At 41.5% G+C, this 27519-nt stretch overlaps 1 long non-coding RNA gene across 1 annotated transcript in view; it reads left to right on the top strand.

Annotated features, from left to right (window-relative positions):
• Window positions 1-25718, top strand: part of LOC138919855 (uncharacterized) — a 49917-nt gene extending 24199 nt beyond the window's left edge. The window contains exon 2 of the long non-coding RNA XR_011430405.1: window positions 21115-25718. This is a non-coding gene — a long non-coding RNA (uncharacterized lncRNA). The remainder of the gene's footprint in view (window positions 1-21114) is intronic.
• Window positions 25719-27519: the final 1801 nt, after the last annotated feature.

A 27519-nucleotide genomic window follows, 5' to 3' on the forward strand; every position in this document is an offset into this window, starting at 1 on the left:
AAGATAGGGTATCTGTTAGGATGCTTAAGGCTCTAAGTCACAGGAGACCAGCCTAAAGTGGCTTTAAACATAAGGGTGTGTGTTCATCTCATATGACAAGATATCTAAAGATAGATGGCTCCATGGTTGTGCAGCTCCTCTGCAATTCTCTTGGTTCCAGCAGGGCGGTATGGTGCAGGGATGAGAGGCAAAGCCTCTGCAATTGGTCTCCCTGGGCTCAAATCCCAGCTTTGGTGCTTCTTGGCTGTGGGACTTCTGGCAACTTGCTTAGCTTCTCTGAGCCTCATTTCCCACCTTTGTAAAACTGGAGATAACAACAGCACCTCCCTCCTAGGGTTGTCATTAGCATTAAATTAGTTAGCATATATAAACTGCTTAGCCAGGCCCTGGTGTGTGATAAGTACTATATAAGTGTTCTTCTTATCATCTATTTATTAATATCACCCTCTCATTGTCACAAGAGGTTTCCCAAGGCACCAAGCCTTGCGCTGCACATGCCGGGCAGGAAGGAAAGTGTGGGAAGGGGACAGGGCAGGAGACGAGAATGACACGAGCTTCCTAGTGCATCTCTCTCCTTTAGCAGGGAGAAAAAACTTTCCCAAACACTCCCATTCCTTTACACTGGAGCCTATAGGTCAGGACTGGGCCATGTGACAATATCTGACAACACCAGGCAAAGAAGACAGGAATTATCAAGGGTTAGCGTCTTTGTGGTGTCTAACATGGTAGCTGCTAGCCACATGAAGCCATTTAGAGTTAACTTAAAATTAGAAATTCAGTTGCTCTGTCACACAAGCCACATTTCAAGTGCTTACTGGCCACATGAGGTTAGTGGTCTCCATTACGGACAGCACAGATATAGATAGTTTCCGTCCTTACAGAGAGTTCTGCTGGACAGCCCTGGAATCAGGGTTCATGCATGAGGGTCCAATCTTCCCTGAGCACATTGTCTCCTGGTGCCTAAAAAAAAATCAGGGCTCTATTCACAAGGAAGAAGTGGAGGCAGCTGTTGGGTTGGTAACCAACAACAAGGAGGAACATAAGAAAGGACCAGTGTAGACGTTGATGAGATCAGAACAGTAGAGGTGAACGTGGAAGCCAGGGAGAGGCTCAGCGAAGTTAAGCCTCGTTAGACTTCGAGTTTACCATGCTGACTCTATGCCCACTAGGCTCTGTGACACACAGGAACCCAGCTATTTGACTGTGGCGCAACTGGAATTATCAAGAAGGATTTGTTAGACCCTCATCTGAGTAGTTTCAGTTAGCGAAGGACAAAAATGAACCTTCCGGCCTGCCTACATCCTGGATCCCAACCTAGTGTTAGAACAAAGCTCTGCAAATCACCACGCTGAGGTTGGCTATTTTTATGATTGTCAAGTAAAATGGAATCATAAAAACCATTTTCCGCTTCGCATAATCACTGTGAGGCACAACAGATAATATAACAAAGCCCTGAGGAAAGTTCTACGAATCTACCTGCAAAATGCAGCAATGGGATCATCGTTGGTTTGTCTGGGGGCCTTGGGGAGCAGTAAAAGTCCTCAGAGCTCCTCTAAGTGTCTGAGAGGGTGTTGGTTGACCTGAGAGGGTTGGTTGACTGCAGCAGGAATGCGGCCAGCGAATGTGCACAACGAATGTGCAGCTATCCTTAACTCTACGCCAGGCACTCGCCTAAGATCAGGAAGTGACAGAGTGGGATTTGTGCCCAGATATTCCACCGCCGAAGCCCAGGCACTCTGCCACACTTTCTCCCCAGGACTCTAGATGACTAAGCTCTGGCGGGATCAGTCAGAGTGATGGTTCTCGAATTCCAGCATGCAGAGAATTATCCAGAAGGCTTGTTAAAACGCAGATGTCTGGGCCAGGAGTGTGCTAGAGCAGCCCCCTCTTTTCAGTTCAGGAGAGCAGATGGTGTGCATCTCTCCCAAACTCAATAACAACGGGTTCCAAACCATCACGTTGGTAGCTTGAAATCAGTCACAGTGGGAGAATTTATACCGTGGAAATCAGCACATTCTAGGGGCATTTTCCCCTGGCAAGCCAGTTGTTGTAGCTTGAGCAGCACACCATTGGCTAGTCCCCATCCCCAGACTCGCTGATTCTGTAAATCTTGGATGGGGCCTGAGAATTCACGTTCTACTAAGTTCCCAGGTGATGCTGATTCCGCTGGTCCAGAGACCACATTTTGAGAGAACCACTTGGAAAAACATTTCAGAGAGCCCTGAAATGGGCAATGGATTCTTGTCCTGACATAAGTCATCATTGACAAGATGGTCTCATCAAGGAATGTTGGCTGTCGATGACCCTATATCGAATGGATACTAGTAAGAGCTAATGTTTACAGAGTGTTGACTGGAGGCAGCTGCAGTCCTGGTCATCCCATGCATTAACTCACTTAATCCTCCCAACAACCCTAGACAGCAGGTTCTATTATTATAGTTGAAGCAGCAGCACAGAGCAGTCAAATGACTTGCCCAAGGTCATGCAGGGAGTAAGAAGAGTCATTGACATGTGAACGTGGGCAGTCTGGCTCCAGAGCCCATGGGTTTAATCACAGATCACAGATGAGATCTGACTATAGTCCTGCTAACTGTAGTCCTAAGAGGGGGAAAAAAAGAAGCAGAAGAAGAACTTCAAAGAACATACACACAAAAGAGAATTCAAATTTGTTTCTCCCAACTAGACTTTCCTGGCTTAAAGTAAAATGAATACAGATGTTTTCATGCCTCTCATTGTCCTTCTTCCAACGTCCTGCATATGCAGAACCACACCACCAGTTTATGGGAAGTCATTCTCCTAGATCAGGGATCAAGAAACTTTTTCTGTAAATAACAAGATAGTAAAGACTTGAGGCTCTGCAGGTCACACAGGTCCTGTTGCAGCTGCTCAACTCTGCCTTTGTCGCTTGAAAGCAGCCATAGAGGGTATGCAAGAATGAGTATGGCTATGTCCTGGTAAAACTTTCTTTACAACAATAGGCATTGGGCCTCATTCAGCTGTGGCTTATAATTTAATGGCCTGTCCTAGATTCATCTAGAACTTATTCCTTATTCCTAAATTACTAGCCAGAACTATACCATCATTAAATTTAATGAAGGAAGAATCTTAGCAAAAACAAAAAAACACCGGTATATCTGAGTAATCACTTAACAGATACTAATGAGAGGCTCCTCAGAAGACAATCATTTCTCTGATTCTAATTTGGTTACAGAAGATCTTCCTTGGTTTTAGATTATGACAGTAGGCTCAGTTGGCTGGGAAATCATGCTACTGAGATCAAGGTCCACAGATCTGAAGCTTAGCTCAGCTTTCGTTCTCTCGGTCAAGAGGGGAATGAGACAAGCAGCAGAGTATGACCTCATTTGATCACCTCAAATACCTATGACCAGCCTAGAACCAATTCAGAGTGTAGTTTGTAAGTCAACAGTGTCATCTTTCTTCTTAAAAGATAAAATGTTATTCCATTTTATAAACCTACAGCGATGCCAAAGGATGTGATGACGGTCTGTAAGGGATTTGAAAATAATGTGTCCCAGATCCATCTTCTCCTTTTCATGGAGAACTGCCTCATCTTGGTAAATGCCCCCAGAGCTTTTCTCCTAGGCCCTCACCCGTTCTCCTTGCCTCCAGGCTCTCACTGCTCCTGATTAGCTTTCCTAATGCACATCGCTCATCCTTTGGCGATCATAATCAAGAAACTCCCTCTGGAGGACCACTGCATGTTAACTTAAAGCCAGACTCCTCAGCCCATAACTCAAGACCTGGTATGACTTAGCCTCATTTTTCTCTCTCCTAGTTTATCTCTAACACATCCAATTTCTATACTCACATAATCATGTCTTGAAAAAGGAAGTTCCAAGGACTTGGTCAAATGGGACAAGTGTTTCAACTAAAGCAACCAAAACCACATAGCCATGGGAGAACCATAATCCCAGCCAAAGAAAGACAAATCTGGATACCACAAGACAATCTAGAAATCAAAGGAAACATCTGGGACAAAGTTTCAGAAATAAGGCAGTAGAATACACCACCCTCTTCTGTGCCGCCTAGTGCTTGGTGTCTGGACAGATCTGGGGCCTTAAAAAGAACAGAGCTCATGCCCCACATCAGTGTTTTCCAAACTTGCCTTTCCATTAGAATCACTTGGGTGAATTTAACTGTAAATATTAATAGTCTCCATCCCAGACCCAAGAAAAGGTCCAGGGAATCTGAATTTTAATAAATGCTTAAGATAATTCTTATGATTGTCCAAACTTGAGAAAATGCTGACTTCACATTAAAATCACCTGGAGGTCACGCACAGAGACCATGTGGAGAGGCCACATGGAGATGCACTGTCTGACAGCCCAGCTAAGGTTCCAGACAAGAGCCAGGCTCAACTGCCACACATGAGTGTGAAGATGCATTCAGATGACCTCTGCCTAAGGCACCAGCATACCCCAGCTGAGGCCCCAGACACGGTGGAACAGAGACAAGTCATCCTCTCTTTGCCATGTCTGAATTCCTGACCGACAGAATCCAGGAGCCCAATAAAATGGTTGTTTTATGTTTTTTAAAAAATCATCAGGGGAGCTTTTAAAAAATGCTGTAACTTAGGTCCTGTCCCCAAGACATCCTGATTTATGTAGTCTGGAGTAGGATCTGGTATTAATTTTCCCCCTATTTTTTGTTATAAAATTTTTAAACATCAAGAAGAGTTGGAAGAATAACACATGGACATCTGTGGACCCATCACAATTTTGAGTATCTTGCAATATGCCAGGTAGATACACAGATAGATAGATAGATAGATAGATAGATAGATAGATAGATTGATAGATAGATAGAAAGAGAGATAGATGATAGATAGGTAGAGCTGAACTATTTGAAAATAATTTGCAAACGTGACATTTGACCTGTAAGTACTTAAGCATGGGACTACCCAAAAATAAGGCCATTGTCCTACATAAACACAACACCATTATCATGTTTAAGAAAATCACAGCAATTCCCGAATATCCAGTCTATATTCAAAACTCCCCAATTGTCTCAAAAGTCTCCTTTTTTGCTCTTTTTTAAAACCAGAATCCAATCAAATTTCATACACTGCGTTTGCTTATTAAGAGTCTTTAGTCTATTGTTCTTCCTTTTGTTTATTTATTTTTCAAATTACGTTCACTTTTTAAAGCAACGAGGCCAACTATCTCATAGAACAGTCTACAATCTATTGGTCTGATCAACTCCTCATGATGTCATTTAACTTATGTGTCTATTCTCGGTAGGCCTTCAACTGAAATTTAAGTCTAAAGAGACTAGATCCAGATCAAGTTTTTGGGGCAAGTATAATTCACAAGAGATGTGTACTTCACATCACACCAGATGACACATAACGTCAGGTCCTCATACTATTAGTGATGCTGACGTTGATCTCTTGATTAAGGGGGTGACCATCATACCTCTCCGCTAAAGTATGTTTTTCTATTTGCAGTTAGCAAGGAATCTGTGAGGCAACATTCAGGCACATGAATGTCCTGATTCCCCAACAAAATTTCACCCAGTAGCTTTAGCATCCATCATGACCCTTGCCTGAAAGAATTATTTGGTTAAGAGTTGCAAAACGGCAGATTTCTTTCACTTTTGTATTAAGGCATAATTCACATCCTGTAAACATTTATCCTTTTTCTGTACAGAGTTTCAAGTCTTGACAAATGTGTGTGTATATTCATGCAACCACCAGAGGCATTAAAAAGTACAATAGTTCTACCCGCCCCAAAAAACATTCCCTCACATCCTATTGTAGTCAATGCCTTCCCTACCACCCCACCCCTGGCAATAATGATATGTTTCTGTCCCTTTAGATTTGCCTTTTCCAGAATGTCACCTACATGGAATCATGCATTGTGTAGCCTTTTGAGTCTGGCTTCTTTCACTTAGCAAAATGCATTCATGATCTTTCCATGTTTTTGCATGGATCAATAGTTTTTTCATTTTCATTGCTGAATAGTATTCCATTGGAGGAGCATATTGCAGTTTGTTTATCCATTCCCAAGTTGAGGGACATTTGGGCTGCTTACGGCTTGGGGTAATTATGAATAAGGCCATAAAAGCATTTTCATCCAGGTCTTCGTGTGAACATAAGTTTTCATTTCAGTTGGCTAAATACTTAGGGATAGGATTTCTGAGTTGTTTAGTAAGTGTGTGTTTAACTTTGAAAGAAACTGCTTGGGGCCGGCTCCATGGCTAAGTGGTTAAGTTCATGTGCTCTACTACGGCGGCCCAGGGTTCGGATCCTGGGCGTGGACATGGCACCGCTCGTCAGGCCACGTTGAGGCGGCGTCCCACATGCCACAACTAGAAGGACCTGCAACTAAGATATACAACTGTGTAAGGGGGGTGGGGGTTGGGGAGATAAAGCAGAAAAAAAAAAAGATTGGCAACAGTTGTTAGCCCAGGTGCCAATCTTTAAAAAAAAAAAAAAAGGAAAGAAACTGCTAAATTCTTTTCCACAGTGACCATACCATCTTACATTCCCACTCACAATGCATGAGATTAAATGGTCATTTTTTAAATTCTGTCATCCTTTGTATTTCTTAGCTGGTGTTCTCCCATGAAAAAAACTTGGATTAACCATAGTTCTTATGCTCTCAACTTGAGAAGAGCTATAGTTCTTATAAAGACAGAGTAAATGCTAATTCTTTTGAGATAATTACCAATTTTCAGAGTGAAGAGTTTTTATAGTGGTCGCCTCCAGTGGCAGCAAGTGAGGTTTTCTTTTGTCTTCCTTGGTTTCTCTCTCTTTCTTTTCTCTACGGACTTAGGAATTTTTATTTATTCTATATTTTACAATCAATAACATTTATCATTCTTTTTAACTCTTGAATTGTCCTAAATTTGCCTAGTGGATATGGTGTCAAATTGGTCCTATGACCTTTTGCCATGACTTCACTAGCCTTTTTTATTTTAAGATTAGCCCTGAACTAACTGCTGCCAATCCTCCTCGTTTTGCTGAGGAAGACTGGCCCTGAGCTAACATCCATGCCCATCCTCCTCTACTTTATATGTGGGATGCCTGCCACAGCATGGCGTGCCGCGCGGGGCCATGTCCGCACCCGGGTTCTGAACCAGCGAACCCGGGCCGCTGAAGCAGAAGGTGCGAACTTAACCGCAGCACCGCTGGGCCGGCCCCCTTCACTAGCCTTTGACGCTTCTTACTTGCTGGCACAATAAGATTCCCATTCTCACCTTGAGCTTTCCTTGAACCAAGCCTGTAATCAGTCATTTCTCCAAGAAGACTGGTTCCTTTAAACGATATTTAGAATTAAGTCTGGGCAGTAGGTGTCTCATGGCTACTGGAGCATCATCACTCTTAGGTTCTTTCAGTACAAATACACACACACACACACATGCACACTCCTTAAATCAAAAACTAAGACATAAGCATACATGTAAGTCATGAATTCATACCAATATTTCCAATTAAAATTTAGCCCTTTTAACTTCTTTGACTTTTTAATTTGTATCTCTTTTCCCTTACGCCAGAAATCTTGATTCTTAATGAAATTAATGTATTTCCTAATTTGCTTTATCTCAACACACAGATAAGATAGTATAAAATCGCAATGCCAGTATTACTACTACTGATAAAACTGCTGAAGAAAGTTTAAGATTTCTTTGCGGTTCTTTCAATCTTTTAATATTGCCTGTTAGGGATGTCTAATTGGAGTACAGAGTTCACAAGCCACTTGAAATAATTCTTTCTCTGTGGGGTTATGTTTCCAACTTGGTATACAGTTAGGTGTATGTGTTTCCATTTGTTTTCGATTTTATGATCTGGCCTCGATATACTTTAAAAGCTCCCCGGGGCTTCCAGCGTACAGCCGCGGGTTGAGCAGCTCTGCCTTCATTGCTCGCTGCCTCTCCTGCCCTCCCCCACCCCCCCCCCACCCCCACCCCCACCATGGCTTCCTTTAACAGAAATACCACCTCTTCTTAAAGGCTCGCTTCCCCCATCCATAGTCCTTCCTTTGATCCCATTAGTCAAGAGTAGCATTTCCCTCCCCTGGACTCCCGCAGCCTTTGACTATTCCTGATTGGACTTCAATGCAAGGTAAAACACTTCAAGTTCCTCCTTGCATTACAGTCCTTGTATCAAGACTCACCAAACTTTGGCTGTAAAGAGTCACATGGTAAATATTTTAGGCTTTGCAACATATATAATAGACACATACATGTCTATCATATATTCTTTTTTTATAATTCTTCATATTCTTTTTTTTTTAGGAAGATTAGCCCTGAGCTAGCATCCATGCCCATCTTCCTCTACTTTACATGTGGGACACCTGCTGCAGCATGGCTTGATAAATGGTGCGCAGGTCCGCACCCAGGATCCAAACCCTCGAACCCCAGGTCGCCGAAGCGGAACATGCGAACTTACCAGCTGCGCCACCAGGCCAGCCCTAATTCTTCACATTCTTAGCTAGCAGGACCGACAAAAACAGGTGGCGCCCTGAATTTGGCTCCTGGGTAGTTTGCCAACACCTTCCTTATGTCATCTTCTTATTTCACGTCCCTTGGGGGCAGGAAAAGTCTTGCTCATCCCTGTCTGCCCCACTTACAGCACAGCACATATAAAGGATGCTCACTAAATGTTTGTTAAATTTATGAATATACAATATTATTATATGGTATACTTACAAGAATTTATTAATATAGAAAATTGAGCTATACAGAACTATAGAAACATTCTATATAGACCTTGAGCGTTAGTTACAGACAGTAACCTGTAGATAACACCAGCCTACATGTTCAGTCACTTGCCAAGCCTCTAGCCAGGGGTGGAAAGAGGGTGGCGGTGGAGTGGGGTGCTGATCATCACGGACGTGGAGGTTGTCGGGACTCAACACAAGTGTCCAGGAGAGAGTTAACGGTTACAAATGTACAGGAACAGATAAGATAGCAGAAGTGGGAGGAGTAATTAAATTTCCGTCCTCATAACCCACAAAGTGGCTCCCAGTGCCTGTAAAGGTATTATCGCCCTCCTCACGAGTAGATGCCAATAAGATGAAAAGGGAGCTCTGCTTTCCAGAAGCCTGGCTCCATTCTCATATATGTCTGAAAGAGGAACAAAGATTGATACCATCTGGAAGAGAATGGAAAAAGACCTGTAGTTCATTTCTAGTGTTTAGTCACTCTGAGTTTCTTAGGGCTAAGGAAAAGAAAACGGCGTGATTAATGCTATGAAGGACAGAGCATTGAGCTAAATTTCCTCCCTGAGCACCTTCCTGAAACAGCTCTTTGGTTTGCACCTTTGTGCAAAATGCTAATTTTACTAGGAGGGAAAAAACTGGAAATGCTTTTTAAAAATCAGCTATCTTGTGTTCCAGGAAGTTTCTACTGACGCTAAATTTTTGCTTCTGACCTGAACCCTCGTATCCGGGTGATATGACTTCCCACTGCTGGAAACTCCACCCCAAGCAACTCACATCTCACATTAAAAAGTAGATGTCTTTGTGGTTGCTGCCAAAGAATTTGAGTCCATTTGCAGTATTTTTATTCTAAGAAAATTTATTTCCATATGTAGTTGAGATGAAGACTACATGAAATCTATACACAACAAAGGTGCTTTATAATAATGCAGTTTGAAGTCAGTTTTGTTTCTTCCCTTAGCCTGTCTTATCTTAAGCCATATGTTGCAGTAATTTAAAAGAAAAGGGCGCTTAAACCAAATGGTTTCTCTGAATAGCATTAATCCCATCAAGAGTAGTTTGTGACAAAAGCTAAAGATTGCACTGTTGCCTTTTAAGCACAGTCAAGTTAAACATCTGAACTGTTTCGCTGTCTCTCAAATATTAGGATGTAACACGTTTGTGATATTTGTTGACGTTTGTTATACTTTTGATGAACAATTAGCCTGCAAGAATATTAACAGGAAATTCCATTCATGAGATAAGCAGCTGTTCGTGCAAAGCTTCAGCCAGATCATGGGACCAAAAATCTTCTTTATGCAACTACTGTTTGTTGAATAGTCAGCATTCCTAACGTATCCAAAAGGAAATGCTTTGAAAATAACTTTTATGACTAATTTTGACTCTTACAGTTTCCTAAGGAGAAAATAACTTTTATGATGCATTCAGGCTCTTATACTTGCATTTTGTAAAATGTATTTAACAGTAGCCTAATTACCATATAAATTTCAAATAGCAGGCATCAACAAATGACTAACCCCAGTAATTTCCAACCTGTAATTCAGAATCATAAGGGCAGTCTTCATAACCCTAATTCCACAGCATATCGTAGGGCATTCCTATTTCACTCTTGAAGCAAAAAGCTAAGAGCTTCTACCATTATATGGAACAGAAATGAGGGCGGTTCTGTGAGAGTACTAGAGAGGTGCTACATGCTTCACTGAGGGCCAAGGGTCTTATCAAAGATGTACTCACAAACCATCAATCACCGAATCCTAAATACCATTCTCATCTGCCTTTTCCTCTTTCCTTCCAACTGCCTCATCTCTCCCTCTTTTCTACTCTATAATGGACAAAATAGGAAACCCAGGAGGGCCCTCAGCAAGAGTTTATTTTAAAGTAAAAACTGAAGATCACAATTGTATCCCCATCAGGAAAATATTTCTGAGCAGGCATTCCCAATATGTGTATATTTATTTATAAATTATACACATGTGCTACTCTGAAGTAGCATATTAAATACCAGTACGGTTTAGCGTCTTTCTTTTTTTTTTTTTTTTCTTAGGTTAAAGAGGACATCTGCATCCAATTTTCCTCTAGTATTTTCTTGGATACTTTTCGGGGTACTAACCTCCCCTGTGACTTGGGAGACCACTTCTCAAAACAGCCACCAGAGCAAACTTTCTGAAATGGTATCAGATCATAATTCAGACTCTGTCTAAAGTCCTGCAATTTATAGTCTTTCACTTTGACTTTAAAATAAACCCAAGGCCGTTCCAGATTCCCTTTTATGCCCATTCTAGTCTCAGCTCTGGCTATCAAGATAAACAAGTATCAGCTCAGATAAACAGAGCCCACACTGCCCCGTCCTCACCCTCATCTTCAGCCTCTCCCATCGAGCCCTTGGCTCCAGTCCTGCTGAACCTTTGACAACAAAGGAGTGACGATAGAAAAGGTGCTGCTTACTTGTGGTGAGTCTTAACTGCCAGATGCCAAGTTGTTTTCCACGTGAGAACACCCATGAGGTTTAACTGGCCAGAAGTCTGAACTACAACTTTTCATGAGGATTAAGAAGTGTCCCTTTTGTGGGGCTGGCCCCACGGCCTAGTGGTTAAGTTTGGCGTGCTCCACTTCGGTGGCTCGGGTTCACTTCCCAGGCACTGACCTACACCACTCGTTGGCGGCCATCCTGTGGTAGCAACCTACGTACAAAATAGGGGAAGATTGGCATGGGTGCTAGCTCAGGGCAAATCTTCCTCAAGCAAAAAAAAATGTCCCCCTTTTAGTGAAGGAGGTCAAAAGATATGCACTTCTACTTATGAGTTAAATAAGTCCTGGGATGTAATGCACATCATGGTGACTATAGTTAACCACACTGTATTGCATATTTAAAAGTTGCTAGGAGAGTAGATCTTAAAAGTTCTCATCACAAGAAAAAGAAATTTTGTAATTAAGTGTGGTGATGGATGTTACCTAGACTTATTGTAGTAGTCATTTTGCAATATATACATATATCAAATCATTATGCTATTCACTTAAAAGTAATACAATGTTATAGGTCAATTATATCTCAATTATAATTTATTATAAAAAAATAATTAATGATAAAAACAGAAGTGTCCCTTTTAAAGCATTTTTAAATCCTGGAGTGTGAGGTGAGTGCTGTTATATGACAGATAGGAAATGAGTCCATCCATCTTCCAACTGGCTCTAATGATAAACTATAAATCCCAACGTGCACCCCAAGACCTTTACCGTTCCACATCATTCACATTATTTTAACTGATTTCTCTTGAATTTAATAGAATCAACTTTGGGCTCATTATCCCCCTAAACTGGCTCTGCCTTCTGTAGCAAGTTCGCCAGCAATGCTATCACCATCAACCCTGCTTCTCATGCAGCAAATCCAATATCCAGGCTCAATTTCCCCCTCCCCTTCATGCACACATCCATTTACCAACACCTCCCACTCCACCTCAGAGAAGTCTCTTAAATCCAGCCTTTCTCTTCTGCCACTAGTTAATCTAGGCCTTCTATTGCTTAGAGGCTAACATTCAATGTGTCTGCATGAGTATCAAATTAAGAGAACTCATAATTCGCAGTTAACTCTAGCAGTTTACTTTGGGGATGGCCTGGGCCTGTGTTTGTATAAGAAAATACTTGATGCCATGCAGGGGTGGAAGATGCAGCCCTGAGGGTGTAATTTGGAAATAAGCTACAGAAAGATAGTTCAACAGCTCTGCTTGTTTAATGAAAGAGAATTAGAAGGATAGAGTGAATGAGGCAGGGGAGAGCAGAGAGGGTAGGCAGAGGAAGAGAGAAGAAAAGGAGAAGAAGGAAGAGAACAGAAAGAAAGCTCGGCAAAATAGTAGAGAAGTGGAATTAGAGTTGGTGGAAATGCCCAAGAAACATTTTGAAGGATAAAGGAGCCTGTTATTCAATCTTAGTTTAATTGCTCTATGGCTTTTCAATGTAACCGTCCCTGTCATTCAAATTGCCAGCAGAAATCTAGGGCATACAGCTGCATCACGCATATTGCACTTTAATGGAAAGAGCAAATGATCAAGAATTGTGTCACATGTTTGGGTTGACGCCAAGGAAAAGACAAAGGAACAGCTGCAAGACATAGAGTGGAGAACAAAAATTCAGCAGGAGCTGGAAGCTGAAAGCAGAGGTGACTAGGAATGTGACACCAGGAATGTAAAGAAATTTTGGCAATGGCGTTGAACTTCCCATTGTCTGGTGGACAGGGAGTTTGAGCGGATCTGATCAAGTCTAAGAAGCTGATATCTGGTTTACCCAAATATGTGATCTCGTTGTATCTGGAATCTTTGAGATCCTCAACCAGAAACTCATCGAGAACAAGTGGATAAAGTATTCACTTTCTCCTAGCAGAGCAAGATGCCTGCTTCGTAACAGGTGATGTAAGAACATCAGTGCGTTATGTTACAAATTTTCGTTAATTAATAAGCACTGAGATGTCACTTACGACAGTTGGTGGCCAAAGGTTCTGAGATTGCTAGCCTAAGCTATTTATTATCTAAAGGCATTTCAATTCTTATATTTGTTATATAATAATAACATATCATGTTATTATATTATGAAATTTTTGGGGGGATTAAAACATTCTGTATTCTTTGGTGCTATCAAGCAATGTGTCAACCTCTTGAGGTCACTATCATTCTTCAGTGTAGTACTAAATATCCTGAAGAAGTTCAGGTCCCAAGTACCTAGAAGGGCCAGAAATGGCCAGTCAATAGGGACGTTCATGGGCTGAATTGTGTCCAACCCCTAAATTCGTGTGTTGACGTCATAACCCCTAGTACCTCAGAATAAGAGTGTTTTTGAAGATAGGATCTTTAAAGAGGTAATTAAGGTAAAATGAGGCGATACGGGTGGGCCCTAACCCAATCTGACTTGTGTCCTTATAAGAAAAGGAAATTAAGACACAGACGTGCACACACAGAGGAAAGACCACGTGAAGACGCACCCAAAAGGTGGCAACCTACAAGCCAAGGAGAGAGGCCTCAGAAGAAACCAAACTTGCCAACACCTTAATCTTAGACTTCTGGCTTCCAGAACTGTCAGAAAATCAATTTCTGTTGTTTAAGCCATGCAGTGTGTGGTATTTGTTTTGGCAACCCTAGAAAAATGAATACACGGACCATATTTTCCAAACTAAAAATTAGGACATGTAACCTGACAAATACAAGTGATTTATAGAATCAATTGACTGAAATATCCTGTATTTGAAACCCAGCCATACCCAATCTATAGTCTTACTTCCAAATAGGACTTGACTTAATCCTAGAAAAATACTTTTACTGAATTATTTATAAAACCTTAGAAAAGGCAGTTTTATTACCACAACTGGAAATGTACCAAATCCCAATTCTGTAACCGAAGCTTTACTACCATGCATCTTTTTTTGTGTGTGTGATGAAGATTGGCCCTGAGCTAACATCTGTTGCCAATCTTCTTCTATTTGGTATGTGGGATGCCACCACACCATGGCTTGATGAGTGGTGTATAGGTCCATGCCTGAGATCCGAACCCGCGAAACCCAGGCCACCAAAGCAGAGTGCACAAACTTAACCACTGTGCCACCGGGCCAGCCCACCATGCATCATTTTGACTCCATTTAAAAACCAAACCAAATGTAATTTAGAGAGAATTAAGGGCAGAAATGAATGGATTTTTTGTCCTTAATATATAAGTGTGGGCTAAATTATTGTAAGGCACATTGTTCTATTTTTAGGAGAAAGGAAACCTAAGAACCCTGAACGCCTTCAAGAAGACAAATCCTATAAGAGGAATAGCCTAGACCAGCATCTGCAGACTCTTAGGCCAACCAACTACATAATTAGAAAACACCTGGGGCGTGGGGGTGTGGGAAGGAATTATTTTAAATGAAATATTCTTTAAGTTCTAAATCAAGGAATGAATTGGAATCCGGCCATCATTGTTGATACAAGCCCGTGTTAAACACAATGCCTGTTTTCTTCCTTAGAGCTAGAATAAAAAATCAAAGCTCTTATTTATGAATATACGCCACACAAAAATGCTAACATATATATGTTTAAAAGCCCGTTGGGGATCCAAAGAAAATAATGAAGCATGTGGAATCCTCGTCAAATGCAAGCCAGGTGTGAACTTTTTTTTGCCTTTTGCAGGAAAGCTCCAGACTCACAGACCTCATATTATAACTCTGCATTTCTATCCTCTCCATAGGTTAGAGAAATACAGCTAAGTGAAAAGGAAAATTAAATTATAAAAGTTTCTGAAGAAGCAATTATTTGACTTCTGGAGTCAGATGACAAAGTGCAACCAAATTATAAAATTGCTCAATTCACAAAAGCCAGTGAAGAAAATAGGAAAAGCATAGCTGGAGAAAAACAAATCACATCAACTTGTCCTTAAACCAATGAGAAGGGAAAACCCGTATTAAATCCTTGAAAAGTGTTACCCAGAAAAACCTGTGGGTTTCCAAAGATGGGAAGGTAAGATCTGGCCTCATATCCCCAGAAGCAGTTCCAAAACAAAAAGATGAGTGGCTAAAACGTTGGGAGATAACTTCCTTGATTTCTCCCCAATTTAAAAGGAAGCAGTCTGAGAGGATAGGTGGGTAACCCAGGGAAATGGGTGAAATGTCTCCCTCCAACAGAAGTTTCCACCTCTGTGTCCTCTGACGCACCCACCAGGACTACTGCGGAGAGAGAGAATGTGCATGGAAGCCCAGAGATGATCAGATGAAAGACAAAAAAAGAAAATAAGTAAGACAAAAACCACTGACATCATGGGGGTCCAAGGCAGGAGGTACACAGAAACTTCATTTAAAATCTTCCACCTCTCTTCAGATTAGAAGTGCCATCCCAATAGATAGGGTATGGAAGAACCTCCACTACTTATTAGCTGTGTGACCTTGGCCAGGTTACTTAACATCTCTTAGCATCAGTTTCCTCATCTATAAAATGAGAATCGTTACGATATCTACATGGGAGGAAAAAAGGGGTTTTTATATAAAGCACTTAGAAAAGTAGCAGGCACTAGTAAACACTATTACTGTATAGTGTTGACTATTATTATTGTTACTGTTGTTGTCGAAGTCCATAAACCTCCCTCTCTTTTCGCCCTCTAGCTAGGACAGGTGTGGGAGGGCCTGTAGTGGGCTGGGCACCTCCTAAGACCCTGGTAATTTGAACTCAAAAGGTTCCACTCCTGGCCTAAGGAAGCTCTCAATCTGTTGGGCAGAGGGGCAGACGTATAAACGAAGGACCCAGCCAAGCTCCAGCAGTGACTGCCCCAGTCTGCTCCGGGCAGGGCCCTCAGTCCCTGGGAGGGGATTTCTTTGAGAGATCCCTCTGCCAACACTAGTCATCAACTCCATGAAGATACAGGGAATCTCCATTCCTCTTTCAGTGGCCGATTGTGTTTTGGTCATTTTTAAATAGTCTGTTTATGTTCTTCCAGCTCTTCCTGCTCTGGTGTTGTGCACGAACATCACCACCCTGAATCAGCCTCTTCTTGTCATAGCTCTTGCACAATTTGACACTTAAGCATGGTACATCAAAGTACACCACTTATCCCCAAAGCTCCTGCTTTAAACACATAAGTGTCCTGACTCAACATGTACTGTGTCTCGTCCTTCATTCCTCCTGAGTTAACACAGGAATCCACCCTACATTCTTAATCTTCTTTTTATGCCTTCTTACCCAATCTGTGATTCTTAAGAACAAAGAATGGAAAAATGGCTCAAAAATAATGCCATGATGTATGACTGTACTAATTGTGCACCATTTTGTGAACAAGGATGCTGGAGTTGTGTAGTCCACAACCTAAACAACCCTACACAACAGCTCTGCCAACATGAGTTCCAACAGAATGTGCATCTGGCACATGGGGAGCACAATAGAGAGAGCTCAAGTCTATTTGGGAAGGTCAGGGAAAGTTGTGCCAGACAAGCGGTCATTTACCTGAGCCTTGAAGCATGAGTAGGGGCTTTGCATTCTTCCAAAGGTCTGGGGAAGGTGTTGTAGGAAGAAGAATCAGTGTGTGAAAAGGTGCAGAAGCATAAAACAGTACAACATCCTGGCATTACAAGATCAGCAAGGACTGGGGAGTATCTAGATCAGAGGCGATAACGGGAGGAATAGATGGAGGGGAAGCTGAAATATAATCATGTGGGGACTTGCGTGCTATGCCAATGCATTTGAGAGTGTAGGGAGCCTGTAAGGGGGTCATAGGCCTGGGGGGATGGGTTACACATGATCAGATTTGTGCTTTAGAAAAATGACTATAGCAGTGTAAATACCAGACTAAAGGGGGCCTGGCTGACCTTGGAGACCACTCGGAGCCTCTCACCATAGTCTGAGAACTAAAGATGACTATCAATACTGATCACTGCAGAGACTCCAGAAACATTTAAGAAACACAATAAACAAGATCTGTTGACTAATTGGGATAGAGTAGGCTGAGTAAGACTGGGAGAACCATCACACCCAGCTGTCCCTAGCTTTGGTAACTGAATGAAGGATAGCACTTGTCACCGATTCTACAGGAGCAGAGGAAGAGCAGGTTTGAAAGGGCTGAAATAGGTTGAATTAGAAGAACCCTTGAGACACACAGATAAATACATTGAGTTGTCCATTGGTAATTTGGGTCTAAAGTTCAAGGGAAAAGTTTGAGTTTGATTTCAAAGTCACAAGAGTAGATGACAGCACATGAAAATGAGAAGGGGAGATAGCTAGTGTGGGTTATTATTTTGGGGAGTTTGTAAAGGAAAATGGTCAAAATGCAAGATTGAGGAGGATATTTTTTCTAATGCAACTTGAAAATATTAATGGATGCAAGAAACGAAAAAAGCAAAAGGGGGAGATTGAAATATGAGAAAGAGGGACTATTGGAACTCAATCAGGAAGGGCACAATTGAGAAGGTTCATCCAGAACAGAGATCTTTCTGAGACTACAGGCTCATCAAGGTGTAGGCTGGAAAATGAGGGCATTCACATCCAGGAATTTTATTTTCTCTAGAAATAGAAAATTAGTAATTCATTAATTGTCAGCCTTCAAATAAATATTTTCTGAGCACGTACTAAGCACCCTGGCACCACAAGAGGCATCATCTCTGTCCTCTAAAAGCTTAAAATCTATTGGAGTGGCAGGCATTAATAAAAAAATCATACAAATAAATGTAAACTCGCAACTGTGACAGATGCTATGAAAAATTACATGGTGCGATAGGAGTTTATAGTAAGAGGAACTGACCTAATAATGTACCAATGAAGCCATCCTTGCTGAGGTAACACAAGTGAGACATGTCACTTGATGAAGTGACGAGACTCCAGTCTGTAAGGTGGGGTCAACTAGAGAAGAAAGACAGAAGGAGCGTTCAGCTTGTGCAAAAGCCCTATGAAAGTGGGGAGTATTGGAAGTGCCAGGAGTATTGGAAGAGCCAGGATGAAGAGATAGTCAGTGTGAATGGAGCAGAAAGAGTGAGGTGGAGCACAGCCAAAGACGAAGCTGGAGACACAAGTAGGACCAGACCAGCCAGGACCTTGCAAGCTATGCGGGAAGGCTCATCTTAATCTGTAAAGAACTAGGAAGCCATTGAAGAATTTTGAGAGGGGCTAGGGACAGAGATCACAAGATGACATTTGTATTTCATAAAGTTGATTTTAGCCACAGCCCAGAGAAAGGGTTAGAGCAGTCAAGAAAGCACAAGATAGACGAGTGAGGAGGCTAGTTCTGTAATTCCGGGAAGAGGTAACCACAGCTAGGAAAAGGTGCAAGTGTTGAAAACTGAGAGAGAAGATGATTTCCAAAGATCTTTATGAAGCGAAATTCAATAAGGTAAGGTGAATGAGGGTTGAGACTGGCTCCTGGATTTCCAGTCTGCACAGAGTTGGATAGATTGTTAAAATGAAGTACCCTGGAAGTGGGCTGGGTTTAAGGGAAAGATCATCAGTTTACTCCTAGATATGTTGATTTTCACGTGTCTTTGAGACATTCAAGAGCAGGTATCAAGTAGTCTGCTGACCATTTGAGCCTGGATCTCAAAGGATAAGAATTGACTGTAGATAGAAATAGTAGGCATCAAGAGAGTAAGATTGTTTGTAGAAAGAATATAGAGGAAAGGAGACGGCCCAAGGCAGAATCATTTTTTTCTTTTTACTGTGGTAACATTGGTTTATAACATTATATCATTTTCAGGTGTACATCACTATATTTCAACTTCTGTATAGATTATATCATGTTCAATATCCAAAGACTAATTACAGTCCATCACGTTATACATGTGCCTAATCACAAGACAGAATCTCAAGGAGCTCAAACATTCACTGGCTAGATAGAAGACGAAACTGAAAAGAAAAGAGAAGAAATGGCCAGAAGGATAAGAAGAAAACTAAGATAGCTTCGTGGCACAGAATATAAGGGATGAGAAAGTTTCCAAAAGAAGAAATGTGGAAGAATGTTGCCAAGAAGAAACATGAGAGTGGAAATGTTCATTGGGTTGACATGGAGGTCAAGCAAAAAGGGTTTTCACGTGATAAGGAAGCCAGAAATCACACTGGAGCAGGTTGAGGAATGAGTGGGAGAAGAAGAAAATGGAGACAGTAAATATAGATGTGGCTGAATCATTGCATGAACATGAAAGGGAGTAAAAATTGAGAAGGCCTTGAAAAGAAAGGAGGAATGTTTAGATGAGCAGCTGAGAGTTATTAAAGAGAGAGCTGACCTAGAACAAGTAAAAAAATATAATGAACTGGAGAAACAGACTTCCATTAATTTGTAGTGGCACCAGTTTGCCTGTATGGGCAATTCTTTCTAGCTATCATAGTCTGAACTTAGTTGGGAAATACCAAATTGTGGTTAAAAGAGAAAAATAAAAATGAAAACAAACCCAGGAAAACAATGAAGCTGAGAGGCTTGAGAGAAGGAAGCTCAAATAGTCCATGGGACCCAGGCTCCATATGGAAGGAATTGTGGTTCCCGGGAGGTTGACCAGTTAGCTGAAAACGAATGAGTCAAAGGATCGGCGACCTCAATAAAGACACAAGGCCTGTTTAGGGGAAATGCAGCATTAAGAAAGCTGAAATGGTAGGTGAAGCCAATGCTGTCGATGTCCCCCCAACATCCCTGCAGCGATCCTTATTTCTATGCCTCCTACTCTGGCCAGACTGTCACTTGCTTTTGGCTCAGTGCCTTTTCAGGCCAGAAATACCAAGCAGCTAATGTGCCCTAGAAGCAGCCCTCAGCCAATGACTGATGGAAATTGGTGGATAACCACCAAGTTCCTTCATCTTCCCCCAGGTGGGATAACTCTGAGGGATGTTCTGCTTCCTTCTCTTCCTTGTCTCAGTGCCCCCACTCCCCTGCTGGGATTAGCTCCCATTAAACTACTCATACTGGAATCTCTTTTTGGGGTCTTCTTCTGGGGACAGTCAAACCAAAATATTTTGTAGGCTCTTGCTGTTGAAGTTTTCAGAGCTGACACTGTTTGGGAGTAAAAATGGTGCGGGATGTGCTAGTGATACAGGGTTGCAAAAATGCAGTGGACGGAAATGCTATTGGTTCTGAGATCAAGAAGCCTTAGAGGCCACCATGTGTGGGGTTATCTACATGGATGTCAAATCAACCCTAGATGTCATAGATGGTGACCTAGAAGAGACCATGAACCATGTACGAAGATTTTCTATAACATGGGAGAGAGATCAGAAGATCAGGAGATGACAGGGATCCACAGGGGTGTAGGGTGGCTTAGGTGGATGGCATGACCCAAAACAAAGACACTGTTTAAACAAGTGAAATGGAGAAATGTCTAGGCACAGGAAAGGGGTTGAGGACAATGTGGACTCCCTCTCCCAGGTTAAGGATATGTAGACTGAAGAAAGAGCAGGCCCACTGCAGAGGGCCTAATTCAAGAAAAATGATGTCCCTATGGGAGGACAACAGATTAGTCTACAATGAGTTGAAGATATAGGGAAAGTCTGTACAATGGAAATAATAGGAGATTCCAGATGGTACAGTTACAAGGTTTAGGATGGAGGTCATCAGGGAGAGGATGAATCAGAGAAGATGAAATAGAGAAGGGCATGAGTTAGAGGGAGAAATATTAGCTAGAGTTATACATTTTGAGCAATGCCTTGATGTGAAACTCTCCAACCACCTCTGGGGCAGGGTCCCAGGGACCTGAGGCCCACAGTGGCACAGCCCAGGAATGGTGGAATCGGATAAACTGAGGCTCTAGAGGCCAGGCTGCCACTAGCCAATATTCCTTGCTGCCTCTGAGGTTAAGGGCTCCAAGGACTCTTTCAAAAGCAGGAGCAGGAATTTGTACTTATATCATGCAATACTTAAAAAAAAAAAGTGGTGTGCAAAACATGATTGTGTGGAAATATACAAAATAATAAAACAATCAATTAATAATTGTCTTCCTTTCCTTTTAATGCAGTCTTTTCTTTTATCACCAGTCACTATCAAAATAAACAGAATTGGCGTCCAGCAGCTGACATTAAAAGGACTATTATTATCTGTCCAGGATTCATTTCAGAAAGGAATCTGCTCTGCAGCAACTTCTGAATTGGGTTGGGTCTGTGTTCTTTGATGCATTACAGAAGTTAGTGGAGAACAGTTTAATGTAATAATCTTCTGCCTAGAAGGAAGAGAGACTCCTGGAAAGATGGGATGAGTCACGTGGTGGGCCCTGCAACGGTTGGCACAGACCCCCCTCACGAATGAAGGCTTACTCTCCAGCTGCTAACAGTGTTGCAGGCCCAAAACCCTCAGTGTATTGTCTTCCATGGGGATCGCGACAGCTGAAGGAATTTCTCCACTCAAGGTCACATCCTCTGCCCGGGATGCCACATCTAGTGACTGACTTATAGGAGATATAAAGGCCCCAAATGGGTCAACTCTGAAGGGCCATCTTGGTTTCAGAGCTCCTAGTGGGATTGGCTGGAGCCTTTGTCAGAACTGCATCACAGCTCAACTTACCTCACTTAATCCTGCTTCCTTCCTCTCTTTGTTGCAGGAGTCAACCTCAAAAACACTCCCTAACAAACGTCCTTCATTTACTCTCCATCACAGAGTTCCAGGAGCCACAAATGACGTGGCTCCTGAAAGAGGAAAACTTCAGGAAATCTGATCTGATGCTGCAACATTGGTTTATAGAAAATATAATGCCATTTGCTAGGTATTGAAGAGGGGGAGAGCTTGTGCAAACTCATATGAACTTGGAATTGAATCCTCACCTTTGATTTTCTCAGGGGAAGAAATATTCTGAAGAATATCAAGATGAAGTATGATGAGAATTCATCAAGTTAAGATTCAGGTGAAGTAGGTTCCACCCTCTATCCTGACGTTTTCTGGCATAAACAACTTTATCTTCTTGGGCCTCAATTTATTCATCTAGGTAGATGATCCCTTAGGTACGTGGTCCAACTAATAAGGTAACACTGGCTGCCATTTTTTGAGCACGTACAATATTCTGACATCCTGAAATTCTAACAGATTGTGCATGCACTTCTCAGAAGATTGAAACTCACCACAAATAGAACTATTTTGGTGGGGAATTTAAAGAGATGTGTTAAACTATAAAATCCAGACTCTTAAAATCTTTTTATCACAGGCAACCTTCAAATATACATACAGGTAGTCTCTAATTTTTAAACAAAGTGTGTTATAAATGTTTGTAATTCAAAATCCATTACTCCCTTGGAAGCAAGAGTGTAAGTGAAGGTTGGTTCAGTTCTGTAAAAATATTTCGGTGCACCCATCCCTATGTCAGACCCCTGGGGTACCAGTTTTTGTTCCTCAAGGAGCTAATAGTTTTGCAATGGAAAATTTCCTAGGTCAGAGCACAGAAGCCTACTCAAGCCGTATAAGATTCTAGAGACCCCCAACCACTGCTTGTAACACCTTGATACTATTCTTGGTTTCACCTTTGGATATCAGAAACACATTTCCCTCCCACTCTTTTAGTTAATTAGGAAAGGTCAGTAGATGCTTCCAGAAAGCTGAAACTTGCTTACTAGAAAACGTTGTCCAATATATTTATTACTGCACAAGATAAAAAAGGGTAACTAGAAATTCTGTTCCCAATTTCCATGTGTGCATTTGAGGGATGTTTCCCCACACCACCAAGCAATTCTCCGACTCCAGCTGAGTGTCCTACAGTTCAACTCAATTCTAACACTATCTACCAAAAGATAGCATCATCCTTAGATGCTTTCCAAAACTCACCTCATTAACATAAACCCAGTTGTGGTGGAAAGGGGCTAATTACGAATAACAAGACACCCATTGCACCTTTATATCTCTGACGCAATTTCAGGAGCTGAGGATAAGAGACCAAATGTTATGACAAATGATGCTCTCATTTTTCTTATCACTCAGGAAATTCCAAGGGTTTGGGGAGCTGTATGCCAGGAAGAGTGGACAAAAACCAAATATATATAAGAAACATATTTCTTATTATAAATCATACTATCACTGTAACCATAAGAGTATTTTCCAAGTTGGGTTCAACAGTGTTAAAGAGATGTTACCCAAGGCTTCCACAGACAAATAAGTTTGGGAAACAGTAGGTTTTAACAGATGTCTTTACTGAAGAACTTACTAAATGCCTTAGTATGTTATTATGCCTTTTATATCTCTAAAAGGTGGAAACAATAGGAAGCAGTTTCTAAGATTCCTTGACTCCAGAACTATCTTGTGCTCAGTATTTCTCTTAGAGTTCGGGTAGGATGAACATCCTGGTTTTCCCGGAGTTGGGGGATTCCTGGAATGCGCAATTTTCGGAAAACGCCGATGGTTCTGGGCCAACCATGACAGTTGGTCACTCTACTTAAAGAAGCCCTGAGCACAGCCTAGAAGACGTTGCTCAAGGTCAATAACCTTGGCAGTGCTTGGAATTGAGAAACAAGGATTGTTGCCCCCATGAACGCAGAGAAGGGCTGGAATCTGCCACTCCATTCCTGCTCCCATCCCTCCACCGCCAGTTTCTGCGTATGGGCTGGTCTTTAGGCAAGTTTTCGTGTATAGGCTGGTCTTTCGTCAAGCATCTACAAATTAGAATAGGTTGTGGTGGGACTGTAATTGCTCTGTTTTATAATACCGGTGGGTCTCCATACGAAGGAAATCCATGTTTTTCCTCCAGATAAACTAAGACTTAAGAAATCTTTGACCTTCTCAAAGTTCTGAAAGAAGAATGCTAGAGTCATAAATCAATGTTAAACTGGAAGACTCTCTTATTTCCTTAGTTAACGTCTATTTACAGTGATGATCAAAATATGCAGAAGAAAGCAGAAGACCAAACTAGCTGATCACTGTCTCAATCAGCTCAGAGATGACCTCTACACCTCTGCTTAGCTTTAGAAAGCTCCTCGCTCTAAACTGGAGCAACTCGACAGACTGAACCCAGAGAATGAGTCCACAACAGTCCCCACACTCGTGTACTTTTCATGTCATCATGTCTGGAATATCGAGTTTGTATAAATTTCAGTAAAATTGTCCCTAAATTGTAACTTGCATCCTCAAATTGGGGTTTTTTTAACTGAATATATTGATTTTGTGAATCATAAGCTGGGGGTGCTTTGACTTCAGTGCCCGGGCGCCTCATTGCACAGTGTCTGTGCAAGCGCACACTGTCTCAAAGAGCACTTGGGCTCTGAGCACAGAATGCAAACCCACGCTTTACATTCAAGACCTGGGACGAAGCCTTTCACACCACAGGCACACAATAACTGTTTTCTGAAATGAATACAACTGCAAACTTCATTCTTGGGCTTGCAGTAATGGATGACTTCATAGATGTTTATATGATCTTGTGGCTGACTACCAAAAATAGACTAAAACAAGAGAAAATATAGACAAACCAAAATGGAGTGTTGGGTCAGTGGTTCCTGCGCTCCCTGTCTGCCCGCCAAAACGGAAGCCCTTTAGCGGCTGTGGGGGTCCCAGGAGCCCAGAGGAAACTTTTAGTGAAAAATCTCCCCAAATGAGTAATTTTACCAGCAGTACTGACCCCCTGGCACTTCACTTTTTCAAAAGTCTACTGCCTAAAGTTGCCTTGTTTTCCAAAGCCTTCAGATAGAAGGTTCCATCACCCCCAGCAGATTCCCACAGATCTGGAGCATGCATTGGTCATAGTAAGAGGAGGCCTTTGACGTATGCTTATGGGGCTTTCTCCCAAAAAGGGAAAGGTGTCACTCTCAGTGATGAATTTGGGGGAAAACGTTTATTAGAGAAAATGTTCTGCTTGCTCATTAGGTCATGACACAGAATCTGTTACAAACATTCCATCATCTGCTTATTTTAACTCCTCTAAGTTGTGAGAAATTAACAGTTAGGGCCACAATGGGCGCTCCTTACTTTGAATAAGTAGTCTTTTACATATACTGACCATAGGCTTTTGGCAAGCAGCCATTAGCCAAAAGGACATAAACATTTATAGACTGAGAATAATTTTTATTTTATTTCCACTCAGATGTGTCACATAAACTATTCCCATTGCTGTTTGTTGAAGTCATCTTACTCCCAGGAGGAGCTTATAAAGCCATTGAATTCGCTGGGTGTTGAATTTAGTAATAAGTCATTCGTCACAACTCATACACTCAAGAGAATAAGACAACTCAAAATCAGGATTAGAAGAACATTTACCTAAAGAACAAAAATGAAGAAGAACGAGCACCTCATAAATTGGTTTGCTAATCTGACAGTTTACGCTGAATGGTTTCATTGACTCTATCCCTAATTTGTTGTAAGATTTTGCCTGCTTCCCTTGCTCAATGACAGCATGAAAGCGTGTTTTTCAATGGAAGTCTCTGGGATATTTATTAAAAGATGATACACACACACACACAGTTATTGGTGTCTCCATGTTAATATGAAATAGATTTGCATGAATATCTCATGTGTTTCTTGTGAAACTGGTTTATTGTTTGGCATTTCAAAATACATTTCATTTCATGTTGTTTTATGATGAGAAGATTAATGTCTATGTGGAAATACTCTATACACTGGCCAAAATAAATCATTTTAAAGTTCAAAAGAAAAGGGTGACGTATTTTTCATTTTTGCCTCCAGGTTTGATGAAAATTAAAAGCAGATTTTATAAGCAGATATTACGATTTTATAAATAGGGGCAGAAGCATTTACAATGAAAAGAACCCCTCAGTAAACTCTAGCACTTTGTAAAACAATGGTGAGGGTGGAATTCGTTTTTCTGCACGTCAAATGTTTAAAAACAGCTGTTTTTTGTTTTTTGTGTCTTTTCCATGAAAGAATCCTGTTCCCAAAACATTTTCTTGCATTCATAACGACTTTTGCCCATGCCATTTTGGAAACGTACTTCTGATTTCCCAGTTTATAGCAAATTTCGTAAAATAACTGATGCATTCATGGACATCATTATTGCTACTTGATGGAAAGATGTGTCCAACCTTCACATCCCAGCATAAGGAATAATGACCTAAAAGCGTCCTTTTTCATTATTGTCCAATAGAGCACTGAAAATGTTTAGAATAAATTCTCTTTAGATAAATGAGAGAGAATTGCCTTTAATTTTAACCTACTTAACCATTTCTAAGGTAACATATTTGGACAGTGAGGAGGTTTGGCCCTACGGGCTAAAATCTATTGCTTCTTTCTTGTGGCTTTGAGTTTTCTCCTCGTTGGGAGCTGATATAGATTAATAGACTTCAAGAAACCAGCCGTCACAATGTCTAATCAAGGGCTTGGAAAGTTTAAGAGTTTGTTTTTGTAGTTCTGTTGCTTTGGGTTCTTAAAAATACAAGCCTTTTTATAACTAGATGCAGTTCCTAAGAGTCATGCAGTGAAACAACAAAACCTGTCTCCATCTGTGAGAGATGGGAGTTACAATATTGAAAAAGGCAAAAGACTTCAAGTTCAAATTATGAAACAAGATAATTCACATACTCCCTATTGCATTGAAAAAACTTTAATCTAATTAAGTAAATTAAAGAGAAATAAATTAAAGATGGCTATCTGTTATCAGTGAAGTTTCTGCTGCATAAAAAATTATCTCAAAATGTAGTGTCATCTAATCCCAGTTCTTTATTTAGCTCACAATTGTGTGCATCAGTAATTTGGTTTGGCTCAGCTGGGTGATTCTTCTGTGTTCTCTGCTACAATCACTCCTACATCTGTGATGAGCTGCTGGTTCTGAGGCCGGTTGGTGGGTCCTCTGCAGGGTGGCTTATCCCTGTTGGCCTCATTTACAGGTCTGGCAGTGGGCTGGTTGTTGACTGGGGCACCTTGGTTGTCTTCCATATGGCATCTCATTTGCAGGTGGCTAGCCCAGGCTGGTATAGCAAGAAAAAGAAACAGAGAGGGAGAGCACAAAAGCTACAAGTCCTCTTGAGAAGTAGGCTCAGACTGACGCAGATCATTTCTGCTGCATACCATTGATCAAAGCAAGTCATGAGTTCAACCCAGATTCAAGGGATGGAGAAATAGACTTCTTCGCTGTCACATTGCAAGGGCACGGATGCAGGGAGGGACAATTTGTGGCCATTTTTACAATCTACCACAGCATCAAATTGCTTGTTTGAAGACAAGGAGAAGCAGCAGGGCTTAGAACGTCTGGAGGCTATGGATAGAGCCATTAAGTTGCACTTGACTTTGGGCAAGTGAACAAACTCATCATTGCATTGCTTTCTCTTTCTAAGTGGAAGTAGTCCTGCTGCTTGCTCTCATTCCTGGCTTCTGCACTGACAAACCTCTCAAGGATCCCTCTCTGTGCAACCAAGCAGACAGAGCCTTTGTGTGCAGAAATGATGCGCCTTCTTTAGTTGGACACAGACAAAGGCTCTCCTGACAGATTGGATACGAGAGC

The sequence above is a fragment of the Equus caballus genome, chromosome 21 (assembly GCF_041296265.1).
Source record: "Equus caballus isolate H_3958 breed thoroughbred chromosome 21, TB-T2T, whole genome shotgun sequence".
NCBI classification, from domain to species: domain Eukaryota; kingdom Metazoa; phylum Chordata; class Mammalia; order Perissodactyla; family Equidae; genus Equus; species Equus caballus.